This window comes from Caloenas nicobarica, chromosome 25, assembly GCF_036013445.1.
Source record: "Caloenas nicobarica isolate bCalNic1 chromosome 25, bCalNic1.hap1, whole genome shotgun sequence".
In the NCBI taxonomy this organism is placed as follows: Eukaryota; Metazoa; Chordata; class Aves; order Columbiformes; family Columbidae; genus Caloenas; species Caloenas nicobarica.
In genome coordinates this window covers 5645764-5665247 of record NC_088269.1, presented here as the reverse complement: position 1 = coordinate 5665247, position 19484 = coordinate 5645764, and the positions used below count along the sequence as shown (strand labels likewise).

Genomic DNA, 19484 nt, shown 5'->3' with positions numbered 1-19484 from the left:
CGCGGGAAAAATCCCCTGTGCACCCGTCTCTCAAGGTCCTGCTTCCCTGTGCCAGAGCGAGACTCCAGAGTCCCGACCTTGCAATCACAGTGACAGAAGCAGCAGCTCCAAGGGAGGTTTCCAGGGGCAGGAGCTGATGGTTGTGCACCCAGCTCAGGGTGAAAATCAGAGGGTTTAGGAAACAAGCTGCCTCTGGACAGACACCCTGCATCTACTCTCCCGCGCTCCCGAGTTCTGTGCCTGGTTTACTCATTGCTCAAATTCTGCCTCTCCCAAGGTGAAAGTCAGCAGCTCCTATTTACCAACATACAGATGAACAACAACAGCTTGCTGGGAGTGTTGAAAAAATACTGTACCTAACACAAACAAACGAAAGGATTTCAGCTGTTGTTTGTTAGGAAACCAGAGTTAACAGGCTTACGGTTATGAAAAGCACCTATAGAAAGACGCTTGGCATTACGGAGCAGGGCAGCAGGGCCTGAGCTGCAGCAGCTGGTGCTGCACACGCGGGAGGTGGAAGGCAAGGCCGGGCGGCTGAGACACGACACGCAGGACACCACCACGGCAGAACAGGTAACAGCTTCCCCAGACTAAGCTGAACAAACGGCTCAGGCTATCGGCGCAATGGAAAAGCAGAGCGGATCCCACCACATGGAAGCCTCTGAACACGCAGCTACCGGAGGTCACGCAATCCAACCGCATGCTCCCGCTGCTATTTCTCCCTAGCAATCCCATGCTGTACACAAAGGCAAACACGTTTCTATTTTAAACTCTAATCCAAGGCTACTGCATGCCTTTTGGAGTGCGGATGTCCTGGAAATGTCACTGCAGAGCAGTGTGCTCAAGAGATTAGAGCCGTTCCATTTTGCAAATGACAGAGTACAGTCACAGATGTTCCTCCAGCCACAGGGTCAGACACAGTTGCTCAGGCTTAACTTGTTGAATTGCATTAATAAAAAGGAGAAGGGGTCAATGCTGAAGGATCCTGAGCAGCTGTAAACTTTACTCAGGTTAGTATTTCTGAGGCTTTTATCCCAGATAAATAAATTTCCTTTCCCCCATAACAACCAGTAGTCATTACAAGCTTTAGCAAGATGACCTGAATGACTGAATTCTCAGGCAAAAAGTACATTTAATATCTCCTGTCTTGTCACGTATGGGCCAGCTGAAGAGTTAACAGCCTTTCTGCACACAACTCGGCAATGAAAGGGATGGTCGTGAGGCTCGGAGAAGAATCAAGCAGCTCGAGTATCAGATAGCACTGACATCTGCTGAGCCACCCAAAGCTTCAGAGTAGGGCTGGGTTAAGGGAACTGGTCAAGAACGGAGACACGGCAATGCGGAATTGGCCAGGGATATGCGAGAAGTTGAACAGGACTGCCCGGGGCAGAGGTACACGGGGGATGGTCGGGAATGCAGTCACTCGGAGCAGAACCCAGTTCAGATTAATGTGCTGTAGCCGGAGGAGAGCAGCTCTAGTGGGGGCCGCGGAACCCACCACCTCCAATCGGTGACACGCGACAGGTTGTGACTGAGGTTCACCGGCACGGAGTAACGTGAACACAACCTGCTCAAACCCCGGGGGCCTGGGTCTCCCCTCCGGAGTCATTTACGCTCGGGCACTTCACACACTGAACACAAATTGCAGACTAGAAGGAAATCGGGCTGCGCTAACAACATTTCCAGAAGGGACTAATACTATGGGATGCTTCTATTTTTACGTACCTAGTTTGAGAGCTTCTGTTTTGCAGACAGTGAGAACCGATAGCTTTTACATTTTTAGAAAACCAGGTGCTTTTAAGATGCACCTTTCAAATCAACCCCCATTTTAAATCACCACTGAGAACCTTGGCTGGCGTATAATAACACTTCTAGGCACTTGCTCTGAAAAGCAGCCGGAGCTCCGTCCCAGATCAGCATGCAGGGACACGCATCACTCACACTAATGGGCTCTGCTGGCTGTGCTGGGAGAGAAAGGGAAGGGAAGGGGAAAAGTGCCGAGATGGACTGAAAAAAACCCAAACCAAAAATCAGGTGCAACTGCAGCTCCAGCCTGCGTGCTCGGCGTTAATCATCGGCTCCATTTCTGTGGCTCATATCCGCTCTACACTTCTGCACTATGAACAGTTCTGGTTCTCTGCAAAAGGCAAAGCACAGACAAGCTTGAATCTACAGCCAGCACCAGATCACTGGCGTTTTGTACTGGTGGCTCTTTCATCTTCCCCTTTCTTTGCTTCCACAGACGACTTTGTTCTATCAGATGTGGCTTTTAATTATGAGAGTTCTGTGCCATTAGTGGTTTAACTGAAGGGAAATTGAACCATATAAATAGCACCATTTTGCTGTTCTCTGTTTACATTAAGCTGCATTTCCCTTTTGATATTTATTGAGGGAGATGTGGACGTGTTTGAAGATTCAGTTGAACTAGTTAAGGTTTTACTGGAGGAAGGAATTCAGCCACCGAAATTGCCAGAGGCAGCATCCCAAGTAGGTGGGTAGGAAAGAAGCAGCAAGCTCTGCTTAGGCAAGACAGGTGACATCAAAGGGGCATCCACCAGGGCTTTTAGCAGCCAGTAAATTATGCATGTACAAAGTAATAAAGGAAGTATTATACTGCCTTATTGTTGCATGGGCACCTTTCATCCTGAAGGATAGCAGTTTACAAGCTGGAGATCTCGACACTGCAGTTGGTATTATGTTTTGTCTTGCAGGGCTAAAATACTATTTACCATTTCAGCCTTAAGCTAATTAAGAAACTACATTTTGGAGAAGATCGTCGGTGAAAAACATTACTGAAAAATTGCATGAGAAATTAACGTTTGAAAAAGTAACTTTTTATATCTTTTTAGAAGGAAAGCTTTTTTTTTTCACAGAACGAAAATTATATTTTCATTTGAAAATAAAAGCAACTAGTTATAGTAAAAGGTGAGAGGCATCTTTTAATTAAATCACAAGGAACAAACTCTTTACATTGCAGGTAGCCACCTATGGTCAGCAGTATGAGCTGGTTAGATGCAGTAATACTGTGTGCTCTGTTGAATTCACAAGCAGCAGCACCAGGGATAAAAAGGGGGAAGCCAATGGCATGAGACACTGTACGCTACGCAGTGTAGATCAAGACTCGGTTGTTTCTGCCCAGTAACACTCACAAGCAGAGCTGGGTTGCAACAGGAGATGCAGAAGTAAAAACTAAAGGTGAATAGAAAGCACCAGACGCGACAAGCAGACATCAGCCTCTAACGATGCTTGAAGAGCTGCTCTCTTTGGGTTGAAGGTCTGTTTGGCCTGCAGGCGTCACAGACTGTATCTGTTGAATCTTCTGTGCCCCCCCTTGTTTATGAAGAAAGCTACAATTACTCATATTTGACAACTCAGTCTTGCAAAGCCCTGTGAAGTTCAAAGCGCTACCCACCTGGTATTTCTTTTTTACAAGTACGCAACTACAAAGTATAACTTTGGGATTTTTTTAACCTTTCTTTCCCACATGCCCAAGTACTCTTGTTCTTCCCTCCCTCTCTTTCTGGCTTTCATTTCACTGGCTATCACACTGAGGAGACTGAGATAATTCAGATAAGCAGGGCAATGAGACGGGAAAGATCTGTTCAGGATTGGTGCTTGCCTGGGCTTTAAAAGAAACCCGCCACATTGAATAAATCTGATCCCTGGGAGATTTTAAGCGTCCAGAATGGCCCACAGGAGCAGGTTCAGAGGTGCCGCCCAGGGTCTGCAATGACTTTGGGCAACACGTGCAGAGCGCAGAACGCGCGCGCGCTGCAGCGGAGCCGCTCCGGCCTGCACCGACAGGCCATGGAGATGTGTCTGGAGATGCCACCGGGATAATGGAGAGTGTTTACTTTGTCTGTAACCCAGCTGGCTGCTTTGCTCTCTTTCAAATCTCTTCAAGTAAATAAACGAGGGGACTCTACCTTCCCCTCTACACTGTGGTGTGTATACACGAGTGTTATTTCCTCTATCAGATTCCTGTACAAAATCTGCTGTCAGGCTATTAATAATCTGGAAAAACACCTTGAAACTTGACTCAATGAGGGCACATTGCAAATGGGCTCTAATGGCTTTTATTTCTCATCTCTGTCACCTGAGATCTAATCTGCCATCTTCTCATTTTTTATCCTCTCTGGCCCCCTCAAAGACCATTCGGCAGCTCTTCCCGCAGCGCCAGAGCCGGCGAGGCCGCGGGACGGGTCGGCAGGTTATTGATCACCAGAGGAAGGTTGGGTGGATCACGTCGTGTTCGCGGCGCCCTGGGGACACTCGGGAGCAGCGCGAAGGGAGCGGGGCAGCGTTCGGCCACCGATCAAAGCGCAGAACGCAAAGCGACGTGGAGTCCTGGAGAGGAAACCTTCCCACCGCCACAAACCAGCCGTACAAACACACAGCCCAAACTCAACCCTCCCCAACCCAGCTTTGGTTTTATGGGCTACTCAGGAAGTTTCCCGGATTCCAAGGCTTGCCTTTAGCCACAAGCAAAGAATTAGCCGAGACTGTGCCAAAAAGCCAGTAGCAAATCCCTGGAAAGCGATATGCTTGTCGTGTGGATTGTTTCTTTTTTTAAACAGAACCCCAAAACACGACCAACCAAGCAGCACCCTGGAACTGAAACTAGGGCCTAAATTTTTTCTCTAATTTGGGGCCACATCTGTATCTTCTGTGGAAACCACCTGGGCACCATCAACATTTTCCAGCATGTGCCCCTGCGTTTGAACTCCCGCTCCTTACGTTGGGTTTGGAGCGGTACATTTGTCTGAATAAAAAATGCAAATCAAAGACTACTTAGTTCCTTCTCTGAAAAAATGAAAGAATGTGAGAGGACACTGACAAGCGTTATACAGGGCTTGTGACCTATTAAGAACTTATGGCCAGACTTTTAAAAGTTGTTCAAATGTTCTGCAGTTCTTAATTAGATATCACTACATTTTTTTAATTAGATGGCATTCCTAGGTATGTAATTACCTTTAAAATATGGATCGCAGGTACCTGGGGGGAAAAGGCGTGAAGCAGTTTCTGACAAAATGTGTTTAGTATGTGACTCTCGGAGAGAAGCCACAAGTCCTTTCCTCCCTCAACCATCTTGACACTACAACCTATTTAGGAGTTCCTTCTTTTCTGTTTTATTTGGTTATGCAAACATTAATTTAAGGAATATTTCTCAAGCCTCCCGTGGGAATCCAACCCAATTTTCAGAGACAATGCATGTGCAAAAATGACTAACATTTCTCTTTGAGGAGGGGAGGAGATTTAAGGCTTTTGACTCAAGGCTGATTTTTCCCCCTCCCTTCTTCTTCTCCCTCCTTCTTCTAAGTATCTCTTTATTCACCACTTTAATTACCTAATCATAAATTTCTTTAGGGGGTTACTTAGAAGGAAAATTAGCATCAAAGCTTGGCAGTAAATTCAAGGGCTTTTGGAGCAGGTCCAAGCTGTTTCACCTGTGATTAATTAGATGATTTTTTCCTTTAAGTGCCAGAGGCCTGTTGAGGTCTTTAGGCAGTTACATGGCTGCTGGCAGCTCTGGAATTATGATTGATGCGTTAGTCTGGCATTCGGGACTCCTGCTGCTTTTTGGTGGCTGCCTGGATAAGCAAGTACACAAGACCAGCCACACTGGTGGCAACAAAGTGCTGGCAAGCACAGTCCTCACGTTACAGAAGAGCGAAGAACTGGGTACGTGTGCTGCTACACTGCTGGCAGAGTGTCCAGCAGCACTAACAGGAGACAAAGGGACAAAGAGACGCCTGCCACTCAGATTAGATCTCAGAGTCTCACTGTCAAGTCATAGCAGTACTTCTCTCAAGCCTTCTTTGAGGTATGGGCTTATTCAAGAATGAAACTGAGACTACCAGACAACCACATTCCAAATCACAGTGACCGATATGGCTCTTCCTCCTGGCAGAAATCCTGTTCTGTCACCAAAAAAGAGCCAACCCCAAAAAGCTCAAGCTCTCCATTAAATCTTTAGCAGAAGTTGGAAACATCAGCCAACTCCAATCGTTATCCCACAGGTCTGCGGGACAGAGGACTTTGGAAAAGCATCTGACCTGGTGGAGAGAGCCCAGCGGGCTGTGTCTGCACCTTCGCTGCTCCGGCTACGTCTGTGTGCTGGGCAATGGAGAACCTTCAGTCACTAATGCTTATTAGTTGGCACATGTGTACTACAGAAGAAGTGTCAGAAGCATTAATGATGCCCTTCCAGATTGCTTAATACCGTTAGTCCACCTAATCCTCTCTGCATGGCCTCCTGCTGCAAGCGGAGAAGCAGTTAAACTGCTCCAATCCCTTTACAACGGGCCACCAGAGACCGTGGGGAGTGAGACTGCGGCTTTATGGTACGTGGGTGGCGTGTCAGGAGAGTACGGTGAGGTAGACGGATGGGAAAGCAGCAAAGAGCCCTTCCTTCGGCAGGGAGATCCTAGAGAACCCACTGTCAATTAACGACTGAGAGAGGCCTCCTTCTGCTCTGGCATTAATTTAAACCATTAGGTGTTTGGAGCTTATCTCAGAAGAGGCAAATCATCTTTCAGACAAGATGCATACTTTGCAGGAAACTGCGTGTATGCTCTCGAAAGCTGCTCCTGCTGTCGCGCATCCTTCCTGCCAGTGCTCTGAGGACTGCGGGCTGCCCCTGTCCCTCAGCAGCCAGCTGTGACGCGCCCCATCTCTGGCAAGCCCCGGGCCCCTCGCCATCCCTGCTCAGACAACAACGACACTCGGTGTTTGCAGCCACCTCTTGTTTTTGTCACTGCCCAGCCTGCCTCATCTCGCACGTACAGGGCCCGGACTCTCCCCGCGCTCGTTGCTGTGCCGGTCGCTCCTGCAGCACATCGCCCTGCGGAACCTGGCCCAGCTCACAGCGCTGACACCCCGCACGCCCGGGCTGCTGGAGTCTGACCGCAGGAAGGAGAATGGAGAAAACACTCCCGGCCTGGATGCAGACATTCATCTCCTTATGGGCAAGTGCTCTTTGTAGAGACCTGAGTTTGTCCCTGCGTGCGTGCCCCTAGCCGTGTTCGGATGTGAATGCGTGGGTTAGGACAAGCGCTTTAGCATGTCCGAGTCTCTGCACAGTCTATACATCCCTGCATGCAACTTGGAGGAGGTTTCTGGCTCCGTTCATCACGTACCAGCCTGAACCATCAGCGTGGCCCAGCTGACAAGACAGACAAGACAAAGAACCACGAGACAGCCGACCTGCTGGGTGATCTCAAGCAACTTACTTTCCTCTTTGAAAGCATGATGACACTTGTCTGCTTCTGTAAAGAGGCTGACCATCTCATAACAAATGGAAAAGTAATTAACCAGGTAGTGCTCCATGAAGACTGAGCTACCTCTGGAAGAGACTGTTAAATCCCTAGACAGACTGACAAGGGAATGATCATGTTAGCAGGAGCTGAGATCTGAGAGTGGAAATGCAAAACGGCCTAGTGGGAAAGCTGCTTGCCTAGAAATCAGGAGATCCACGCTCTGTTTTTGTCTTTTCCACCAATCCGATATATGCTTCTGAGCAAACAACTCCTCTGCTTCCCTTATAACTCCTTTTTGTGTATACCGCCTAAGCTCACTGTGGTCAGGGGCACTTCTGATTGTACCTGACACAAAAAGTTCCAGAACTCAACTGGAGACTCCAATAATGCTGCTAAAAAGTAGAACCTACTAATATTAATCAGCACCCCCAGGTCAGCAAACTGCAGTGCAGAGATCTGTAATGGCTTTGTGGACCCCACTGTGGTTTGCACTGCAGGAGCTGAGTTTATTTACACAATAGGTATATAAACGTATGACCCAAACGATACACAAGAAGATGCTGTTGCTGAAGATTCAAAGGTGGCAGCTTCACAAGGCACGCTCGCATGCACTCACACACAGCTTCTCTCCTACACCTTCGCTTTTCAGAGTTTGTGACAACAGAGATTATTCCTTGCTGGAAGAATGTGGCATTGTTGACATTAAAAAAAACCAAAACAGGCCTCTGCTTTGCTTGAACAGCACAGGCTTTCTTGATCAGCTGTCTGAAGTGCCTCATCTGTACAAAGCATTTAAACCTGTCTAACATCAAAAAGTAAGGTAAGACAAGTCACTTTGATGCTCCAGAGCACATGCCTAACATGATTATTGCAGAATCTTCCTGGTGATAATAGAATTATGCAAAGGAGGCCTTGACCCATTAATGCTTTTACCTTTCTTAGGATTTCTCTCCCCGTTCATTCTTTCACGAGCAGCAGAACTGCTTGCTCAGATATAGCAACAGAACGAAAAGCTGGAATAAGCAAATTGAAAGAGGCCCCTTCACCATGCAGCACAGCAGTATATCCAGCGTTTGGTGTCGTAAAGCTGGACCTCAACCACAAAATCTGCCTCCATTTTCTGTCTGAAATCATCTGCTTCTCCTAGAAGAGTTTGCTGGCAAGATAGTCTGAGTTTCTCACCCAGGGAAGTTACGAGTAAACAAGTTTTGGCATTTCTTGCAGTTTTCTTAATAAAAACGGCTTAACATTACACAAGACCTGCTTAATATCAGAACACAGAGGTCCAAGCATGTGTAGTTCTCTAAAAAGCAAGAGAACAATAAGAAAGAAAAAGGGATGTTACCTCCTCTGTGCCCTGCTTAGACTGCATTACAGTTGAAAATAAAGGAAGATTCAGATGATGACAGTACAGAAAGCTCGCAGAATCTCGGTATCCTTTGCAGTCAAAGGACAGCAAACCTGCCCAGGCCCTTCCTTCTACCTTCTCCCCGTCTTGTTTAAAATAATGCATGCTAGGGAAGGGACTGAGACACTTGTTCTGCCAGAGGGTAAACAGAACCCAGTGCACAAATTCTGGTCTAAGTTTGTACATGCAGTGGGCGATTTTAGGCCAAAAAACTCCTACCAAGAGATCAGCCGACTGTCTTGGCTCAAGTTCAGGTCTGCAAAGGGCTGGCAAAGGGAAAGCACGCTTCCTATGTATTTTGTTTGCTCTAAGCATGGTTCACTGATTCCTACTGACAATCTGTCCTGAATTGAAAATGTATGATTAGTTTGTTCCAGGAAAGATGAGTCCAACACATTAAGGCTCAGACCTGAATCCAAACTCCAGCCTCCTCAGGCGCAGATACGTTTCCATCTGGAGCTTTGGTACAAGCTTTTCTCTTGCTTCTTACTCATGTTGTTTGAGGATGGGACATTTACGAATTCCACTAAATCGGTACCTATTTCTGTTAGGCCAAACAAATCACAAGAGACAGTCCTTTCCCCAAAGCTCTCATTACCTAAATTAACGTTATCGTATTGCCAGTGCGCAGCAAGCAGCGTGAGGATATAGTTAAATAACGCAGCTGAGGTTCCACAGCCAGGTTTTGTTGCAGAACTGGCTACTGAAGCCCATTGCCTGAGTCCTCAGCTCAGTGCTTGATCTTATTGCTCAAGAGGAAAAGTGCAAACCCAGACCTGACCGCTCCCCTGGCAAGGAAAGCTTCTGGAGCATCTATTTGAAACAAAGACTTACTTTCCCCCTTTTCCTGTCTAAAATAGAAAAAGGACCAAGACCTTATTCTTGAGCTTCAGGGATCTGTTAATTGGCTCCCTAGTAAAATTACAGAGACTCAGCTGCCTGATAATGATTGTAAATGACAGAGACTATCAGGTTTACCTTGTGATGTCCCTGGGGAGCTTGCAGTTAGTTTAGTCTGAACTCTGCGTCAGCTGCTTGGGTTCCTTTCTTCTCGGCATGTGGTATCTGGACTCAAGCTGCAGTCTTTCAAACCTAATTAGTGTTAGGGGAAAGAGAGAGAGAAAAAAACCAAACAACATCACTCTCCTCCTTCCCTCAACTGGCTTCAGAACATACAGGCAGGACCTGATTTATGGAACAAGTTCATGGGGATTTTTTGCTTGATTTGTTTGTTTGCTTCTTTTCATGCATATCAATCCAGCATCTTCAGTCCTGGCTGCAAAAAAACCCTGAATTTCAGTGTGCTGGAATCTCTGAGAAGTTCTGCAGACGGTCTCTAAACTCAAACTCACCATGTTTGTATATAGTTGGGTCTGCTCTGTGCACTGATCAGCAGAAACCTGAGGTTTTGCCCTTTTCCTCGCAGAGAGAACATTTTACTCTCTGATATGTTTGTTGTTAAAGCTTTTTATTTTCAGTAATAACCTCATGTTAGCATTTAGCCGAATTCAAAGTGCCACCCCTAAGAAATAAGAACACAATTTATTGTGGGGGTCTTAATAACTTGCACGATTTTTTATTTACAGGGTGTTTCACAATCTCTTAGCTCCGCATGAAGGTGTCTGTACAACTTGTTTTCTTGCTTGGCTCCCGTCCCCCATCAGAGCCCATCACCACCAAACCGGAGAAGGCTATCTGGTGTCTTTGCCTCTTCAAAATACAGCTCAAGCTACATAGCGAGATTCAACTGAATGAAACTAAACTTTGGTCACCGTTTTTTAAAAAAAAAAAATTACCTTGGTTCAAATTCAGATCTGAGGCAAAAAAAGGCCTAGAGTATCTTTAAAAAAAAAAAAAATCTATGTGTTTCTTCTGCCCGCAGCACATCAAATAACTTATTTTCCACCCTTTCTCAAAAATCTCATTTCCTACATAAAGCCACTTTGTGGAATCTGTCACCTGCATTTGCCTGAGTAAAGAAACTAAGCAAGCTGCAGAGAAGGAACGGTGTTACCAAATCCACGCTGAACTCAAATCCGCTTAAGAACATCTGACCATATTGTCGGGCCAACGGGTATAATGCTGTTAGAGTAATGCTCAGTCTGTTAAAGTAAGGAGCGATAGTCCAGGGTTATCCAGGAGTGATACAGCTTCAGGGGAATCTGCACTTTACATATTTAACAGAAGCGTGCTGAGCTCTTTAACATATCATTGCTGTACTTTTTGACATCAAAAGGATTGCATTTCCATACTTGGATGAATTAATAGGATTTGCATGTCACCCTCCTTCTGTACTTTCTTTGCTGAGTTCCACTGCAGGAATCGGAGAGGCGGGGAAGCTGTAGAGGTGTGCACGCATGTGTGCACTCGGAAACAACACTGCGTTCACCACGGGTCCGAAGCTGACTTTAAAGCAGCTACATTTCTATAACGTGTCCGCGAGACGCTGCCTTCCCCAAGTGATGTTTGGTTCCAGTCCAGCCCAGCGGCCGTGCTGGGAGCAGCTCTGCACACACGGCAGGGCTGGAAACCTTCGCCCAGCACCAGGCACTTGCCCGCTCCCACTGACTCCCTGTTGCTATTAAGCTTTCAAAGCTGGTCCTGTACAGCTCAGGAACCCACAGCTGGGTCAGGAAGGGAATTCGGGGCTCATTAGAGTACCCGAGCCATAATTACCCTGCTCACTGGGTTGTTTTCTGCCTACTGAGACCCCAAGAGTCATGGTGAAGCAAACACCAGTTCTGCTTTAGGCTTCCAAGGGGTAACATTTCACTTAACAGGCCACGTTTTGCCACTTGGATTCTTCTGCCCGTGTCCTTTCAAGCCAAAAGCAAACTGCACTCTTGTTCTAAGTGTCTTGATAGATTTCAACAGACATTCACAGCGATAGCAAAAGGTGATGATTTTGGACTGCTGAAGCCTCCCTTCCTTCTCTTTCTTCTCCAGCTCACACATCTTTTCCCTGACACTGCAATTGCCAAGCAATATTGTATTTCTCTCTGTCTTCACTGCATTTACAGAACGAGGTGCCCCTCTACTCTAAAGCAGAGCTGAGTGCTGATCATTCCTGGACAGACTTGGAATCTTACGTTTGAGTGAAATTTTATCCCGTAAGACAGGTCATGCTATGTCTTGAGTTACTTTTACACTTGACACTAGCAGTCATTAATTACCATCTGGCTGATTGACATATCAGTGAGTAGCAGCAATATAATACTTTCCCTTCTCAGAAAAGCGTAACTGGACTTGACACACTTATTTTGGACTGCTTATCCCTTGGGGAGATTTGGTTTGTATTCATTCGGTTTCTGAAAAACTGCCACCCAAGCACTATCCCCTTGGACACGAGCTGAGCACAGGGCATGTGGAACTCGGCTGTAGCACACGGAGCGGGTGGAGAAAGGGGCTTTCGGAAAAAGAGAAGGCAGCTTTGGAAATAGAAGCTTAGGAGCCGAACTGCTGTTTTGCTGCCAAAATCCTGGCTGAACTCCACCAAGTGTGACCCACATGTGTCACCACTGACAGGATCACTCAGTTTTGACAAAAACTTAAAATGGTTATGTCATCAGGGTGGGCCGCTTGGGGAACACTCTACTGGAAAAGCAAGGAAGAACAAGGAAACATCTTGGCAACAGAGGAAAGCCATCTAGAATCGGAAACAAAAGTCAATTAATCCAGTTTGCCATTCTGTGTCCAGCACTAGCCACAGCGTGCAGCGTTAGTGAAGGAAAGAGGAAAAAAAACTATCCAGGGCTGATTGTGCAATGGCAGACAAAAGACACAAGCCTAAAATTAAGTTTTAAGATATCAGATCATAATCAATTTACCTGCTTTGAAGAAGAAAGGAATAGTCGAATTTCTTCCCCTAATTTTCCTGACTTAACAGAAATACAATTACTGTTTCTATTGGCTTGAACCAGGGTTACAGAGTCCCTTTCACAGCCGTCCTGCAGGGATCTTCGCTAGTTTCTCAATCTTATTCTCGCTGGCTGAGCCAGTCTTGCAGAATTCCCCCTGCTCTGAGAGCGGCTCCTCCGTGACCTTCTCCCGTGTTCAGGACCCAGTGCGCCCAGCACTGCCAGGCCCAATGACAGCAGGAGACTGAGAGCAGCTGAGATCAAGAACCATATCTTCCCATTAAAAAATAGAGAGCGAGCACAACTAACTCTCTGTGAGTAATGACCGATTTCTATTATGTCCCCTTGGGTCAGGAAGCATTTGAGTGCATCATTTTTAAAGATGACTAAAACTAGGCAGAATCACAACACTATTAATGTCTCCCGTTGTCTTGCAGAGCTGCCGTCATCCTTCAGCCACGTGTTCTCAGCGCAGATACTTCACCCACCCTGGATTTCGGAGTTCCCTGCATCTGGCATCAGTCAGGATGACTCCACTAACACAGGCTGGGTATGAAGAGCAGGGTCTCACAGCCACTATAGGGATCTGCTTCATTTCTCCACACCATTCTCTTTTTCCTTTGTATATCTGCAGGATTCTTATCTCTTTCCAGATCACTATTTCTCTCCCAGACCTCTCTCTCCTTACGGCAAGGCTTTCCAGAACCCACTGTTTCCAAGGAATAACCACTTAAAACAGGCCTGTGCGCCCCCTGCCCAAGTCACAAATTCGGAAGATGCTCAACACACGGAGCTGTGCTCAGCGTGGTGGATCTGGGCCCACACAAACCCCAAACAGGTAACGAGCCGACGTGCTGGGAAATGAGAGATTGCCTGGAACGAGCAAAGCCCTTACAGCTTCGCGCACACGGGCATTGCTCCTCTCAGCTCGTTTCTAGCGACAGGCACAAAAGTGTTTGTCCAGATCAAGGGACTTACAGGAAGCTTATTCCATCACAAGAAAGCTCCAGCTGTTTTTGTTTAGCTGTTTCGTGCTTCCAGGTTTTAAATTCTTGGAGTTATTTTCCCTCCTAGCCCAGCCCTGTAATTCTGAATGTATTTCTGTGCTGTTCAGGCCTACAGCAGGGGCAGGAATCCATGGGCTGCGGGACTGGGCTCAATTCATTATTTTGTCAAAGATCTGACATGACTAAAATCCAAGTCATGTCAACAGATTGCAGATGTTTTCCCCTCCACTGACACAGCACATCCTGGGGGGAAATCTCCGGGGTGCAATGCCTGTCTGAAGATGTTAGCCTGACTGCACAGCACCAGCTCAGCGAGCTGGGCCTCAGTAGCCAGCTCAAAACATCGGAGACTTTTGGACACGGCAGAAATGAAAGCCTAAACCACAGCATGAGATAGCCTGGGAAACTCAGGAGTTCCGAAATTATGCAGGAGGCATCATTATCTTATCATTATTTTGCAGGGGGGTTTTTTGTTTTTCTCTCTCAGTAGCTCCTCAGCATTTCAGCCTAAGGAGCACAAAGGGCTGAACAGCCCATGGAGGTGCTGAACTGCTTCTGGGACAGAAAAACCCCCCAAAAAAACCCCAAACGCAAGGACATTATCTTTCTCCTAAATGGATGCTTCAGAGTTTTGCTACACACTGAGACCTTTGTAACGCTTTGTTATATTTATTCTCCTGATAAACCACCCTGAGTCCTTCAAAGGCAGAGAATTAACATCTAAGTCAAACCTTTTAATGTTCCTTGGACATGTAGTGCTTGTCGCCTTCTGCCTGTGAATTCTAAAAAGGGCCTGGGGTAAATAAATAATGCAGCATGCATATTGCTTCTGTGAAATTTGTTCCTAAAGAATAACTTACTCAGCTCTGTAGTGATAGGGATCCTTTTATAACATGGCTGTGATTGATTCCCCAATGCTCTCGCTCTGAAAACAGCATCTGTAGAAATAGTCAATAACAACATGAGGAGAGAGGGAAGTTAGCAAAGCAGAAAGGGGAAAAGAAAAAAAAAGAAAGAAACCAAGGCACAATGGTTCAGCCTGACAAATGCTGGAAATCTCTTACCTATGCCTAAAAATGTCATTGTCATGCAAAAATCCCAAAGCGCTTCCTATATTTAGAAAATTTCTTGCCTTGGTTTGCTTTTCCAAGGCTCGCTTTATTCACTCAGAGCTTCAAAGGATTAAAAAAGAAAAGCCCTCCCGGGAGCTGCTTATTGACATCATCACTGCGATATAATTACCCTCGGTGGAGCGGCAGCGCTGGTTACAGAGCCGTTTGGCACAAAGCCCCCACTAAGCCAATTTGCACTCCGAGGCCTTTGGAGGGAGGGGGTTGTGTTTTTTCCATCCCCATCAAGAAGGCTGTACATAAATAGATGGGACATGTGCTGTAGGAATGAAGGCAAAAGCATACACCATATTAAAAAAAAAAACAAACTGGCAACCCAAAAGACTTAGAAGAGAAATCCAGAAGTTCCTAGAAGCACGTGTCCTTACTCCCTCCCAGTTCTCACAACCAGCTGGTTTAGTAGAATTGGTCCCCATTTGAAGTCTGATTCTGTGTTTTGATCACATCCAATCTTGTCTTCCTTACCATTACATCTACATTTCTCCTTTGCTACCTAGCACAGCATGCAGGTAACAGAGCATTAATAATACTACTTATTGCACAAGACAATAGCAAAGTCAAAATGATGGAATCTAAACTCCACTAAAGATCTTGCTAGAAATCGAACTCTTCCAGTTCAGATACCATCTAATGGATGCTCTCTGCTCGGAAGAGCACATGAACATTGGAGACCAGAGACCCTAACGGCGTCCTGGATGGATCAACCATCTCTGAGGTCGGACAATGCAGAGACGGCAGGCACCGCGATCCCTCGGAGCAGCAGCAAACATCCTTCCCAAGCACAGCAAAGCATCTCTGAACGCACACGAGTGGCAGCACCTGAATGCCTGAAATGATTCATTGCCTTTATCATACCCTCCCGTGGGCTGCACGGGTTGATTTGAGTGTAGGGCTGATCATTGCCTGGATAACTTTCCCTTATGTCAATATTTTTGCTGTAAAACAGTACACAGCGCTCTACCTGAAATCTCACAAACTGGCAGGGTGCTATTACAAAAGATTACTTAATTGTAGATTACTACTGTACATTTGAATTTCAGTATCTTATTAAGTTGTCAGATTTAATTACCATTATATGTTTAGATTATGCCACAGATTATTTAGCTGGTACCTAGGTTTGCCAACCTGTTTGCTTTGTGACATGACAGGGTGATAATTACAGCATTACAGGAAAACCTAAATTTTTCCATGGGAAAGACTAGAAGTCCTTGGCGTGAGCGCTGACCCCAGCGAATGCTCATCCTGGCAAGTGTCAGCAATGTTTGCCTGGTGGGTATGGTGATCAGACCTGTCTAATCTCTGCCCCGTGAGAGAGGAACTGGGGAAAACAGGCTCAGGTTTGTTGGGTGTGAAACACTCACAGCGAAATCTAAAACCACAGGAAATGCAGCTGATTTGGGTTTGTTACAACCTCCAAACGGAGACGGTGCCTGCTCCAAGGCTTACCAAAGCACATCAACTGTTACGGGAACTCAGGGCCTTCCATCCAAATAACTATTGTCCACTACGGTCAGGATGCAAAATGTTACAGTTGTGTCTACAGCACCAAAGCTGGGATGAGAAGGGATTTGGCTGGGTAGGGCAGCTGGAGACCCAGCCAAGTCACCCGCTGTCCCATCAGCAATGGCAACTACTGCATGAGAAACACCAGCCTCTGTCTTTTCTTTCTAAATCAGATAATAGCTGCATAATCACGCTGAGCAGATTTAAATCTACAAGAGCCATTTTTTCGATGCAACTCATCGCATGCCTGGTAAACTGCCTAACCAGCTGTGCCACAGTTTACCCAACTGAGCACGGCCGTGTCGGCGCTGGGCCCTGGGCTCTGCTGGGGGGACACGAGGACGCAGACACCTCAACCAGGACCAGGGACAGGCTCTGCAGGGCGGCCGGGCGTTGATGAACAGATGCTCTCATCTCTAGTTTCCATACGCACACTGTAGTTCAGAGCTCTGCACTCCAGGTACCACAGTTTTGAGCGGTAAAACAAAAGGATGCTGGAGGGGAGTGGGGCAGTGATCGAGAGGATGAAATACCCTGTTTGCTCTGAGTGTCTCTTCCATGGTAGAAAGACGCAGTAGGAACAGTATCTATATCTGTCACTATAGATGGAGATACATACATTTTATATAAAAGTACATACTATTTTCTATATATATGCAACCGATAGAGTTCCATCCATCTTTATATTTATGTAGCAATAAATACATTAGATAAAAGTAATCTATTCAAATCACAATTACCTCTTACTCAAATATGCCTTATAAATAATTTCTGTTCTGATTGTACACACTGGATATTGATATTATTTTGTCTAGTTATTGTTAAAAAATCCCTGTCTCTGTCTCACTCTAATCTTTTCCTTGGCATGGCCATTGTTTTAAAAGCCTAGAATGATAATAAAGTATAGGGAAAACACTTAGGAGAACCATCCATTTCCCAGCCCGTCTTCAGTTAATTAATACTCCACATTCTCAAGAGGAGGACAAATCTTAGCTCCTTTGCCAAATTAAGGGAGGAAGAGACACAATAAATATTCTACCGGGCTGAAGTCATTCCTGCTTCCGTTGCAGTTCTGGGCTACCAGCGCTGTTTGCCGGGGAACCGAGCGCCCACCCGAACAATCCCCGGGGAAAGGTCTGGGTGTCTCTTTTTGCAGGACGGGGAGTGGGAATCGCTCAGGGCGGTGCCTCCGGGCTGGGACACCGTGTGGCCACCCAGGCTGGCCAGGGCACCGCGGTGACGTGCCCCATTGGCAGCGCTCACTCCTTGGCCGTTCTCTGCCAACGAGAAACAAGGGACTTTGTCACGGAGAAGTTTCCTGATGAGAGATTAGAATCATAACCAAATTAAATGATTGTCTCTAACTAATTAGATTAAACTGAATAATGAAACCTTTAGCTGTATTTAATGTAACATGCCTGAAGTCCAACGATTAGTCTGCTGAATGAAGCTAAACAATTAAAAACACAATCTATTTTATGGCTTATTTTATAGGAACAATTGGTGAAACTATTACTGCAGAGGAAATGTGCAATTACAAGACCACCAGGAGCAGCCAGCTCAGGGCAGCAGGGACAGGCGAGCACTCTGAAGACCCTGTGGTGTCAAAGTCAGCGGTCCATATTTTGATATGTGTTTAGATGCCCCGTGTTTCGCATGCTCATCAAGGAGCGGCTCCTGGCAGGTGAACCCATCTACCCGTCCATGGCTTCCAAACACATTTAAATGCTCAAGTGTTATGACAAAGCCATGGGAGTACGCTTGCACCTTTAGGCACCTGAACAACTTTAAAACCGCAGCTTTTAAAAACCCAAAGCAAAGTCCGGGACTCTGTGAAGCACCCAGCTCACTCCCAAAAATACATCTTAGACTCCCAGGCCCTTGAGGGCTTGCCTGTCCCAGAAATGCGGTTGCAAAGGAAGATACTGCATGAACGTGAAGCTGTTACTGCCTTTGTGGACATTCCTAATCCTCATAAAGAGCCCCTTGCACAGTCTGGCTTAGTCACACAACGACACTCAGTCCGAACCAGAGGTGGCACACGGGAGTTAGGACACACCAGCAGCTCTACGCTTTTTCCTCATGTAAACCCGCCTGTAAGACCTTTTCAAAATATCACCCTTCGATTCAGAACTGAGCTTCCAGTCCTATTGGGATATTTGCCCATTTCTAGTGACTAATCCTATTTTGGAGGTTGCTGGGCAATAGGGTCCTTTTATTTGTGTGGAAGGAAGCTGCAGCATTTCAAGCAGCATGAATTCCAGCCTGCTACAAGTCTCCCAGCTGGCAGAACAGCTTGAACATTCTGTATTTTTGATGAAATCTTTGATCACCTCATTGCAAAATTTGGTTGCCTACTCTCAGCTCTCTGGCAGCTCCGAGTACAACCTGCCATTTCTAGATGGGATTTGTTCTTTTACGGATTAGACACATTAAATAAATAAACCAAATTGTCTTAAAGATATCCAGATCAATAACGTCACAGATACATGGTCTGAAAACACAACATACTACATTTTTAAATAAAATAGATGTCAATCAGACCTTCCTTTGTCCATCTGCTGAGATCCCCTCCTGAGATACGGTGCCTGCCCTCCTTTAGATGAACGTGGAAGGTGTCATTGACCCCTTGTTATCCTGGAGATCTGTCTGTGCTCCCGGGTTACCACCTAAATTACAAGGGAATATGCCCGTGGAACGAGGCTTCAGCTCCCACCTCCGCAACAGTGTCTGTGTGACCCTGGTCAAGACACTTTATGTGCAGCTCCCTCCTGAAAAAGGGGCTCGTGGTAAAGCCTCCGTCTCTCTCCAGCAAAACACAAGGTCCTTTTGCATCCCTGACAAAGGGCGGGGAGAGGCTTCTCCTGAATTTATCCATTCAGTTCAAAAGTGGAGGGAAAGGGGAGCGGCACCCCTTGAAATCTCCGCAGCGTCTGTGCAGCCCTGTGCTGACATCTGCTACCACCCCTCTCCTGCTCAGACAACCAAGCTTTGGCCACTGATTAAATGGTATTTTGGCAACTTAGCGACTCACAAGCTCCCTTACTTGACTCAGATTTACCAATCAATCAATGTATATATCTCTATCACAATAAAGCCATCATCTACATACACAACCTGTCAGAAATGACAACTCCTCATTCTAATATTATGGGAAATATATATGCCTTGTAGAAAATACCTGGTGGATCCCAAAAGTGGGAGATCGAGCGAAAAGACAGCAGGAAACCCACTTCATCATTATAACGGCATCCACCTTGCCAAAGCCAAGCACATTCTGATCTAACAAGCCATTCTTTAGCTAAGGGTTCCTTCTGCCA

General features: G+C 46.2%; 1 protein-coding gene across 4 annotated transcripts in view; it reads right to left on the bottom strand.

Annotated features, from left to right (window-relative positions):
* The window catches only part of LOC135998500 (serine/arginine repetitive matrix protein 3-like), a 171448-nt gene extending 156768 nt beyond the window's left edge, over positions 1 to 14680 (bottom strand). For all 4 annotated transcript variants that reach the window (XM_065651686.1, XM_065651682.1, XM_065651683.1 and 1 more), the window contains exons 1-3: positions 14596 to 14680; positions 14392 to 14469; positions 9646 to 9759 (exon numbers count right to left, since the gene is read on the bottom strand). The gene's annotated coding sequence lies outside the window, so the exon portion shown is untranslated. The remainder of the gene's footprint in view (positions 1 to 9645; positions 9760 to 14391; positions 14470 to 14595) is intronic.
* Between the last annotated feature and the right edge of the window lie 4804 nt (positions 14681 to 19484).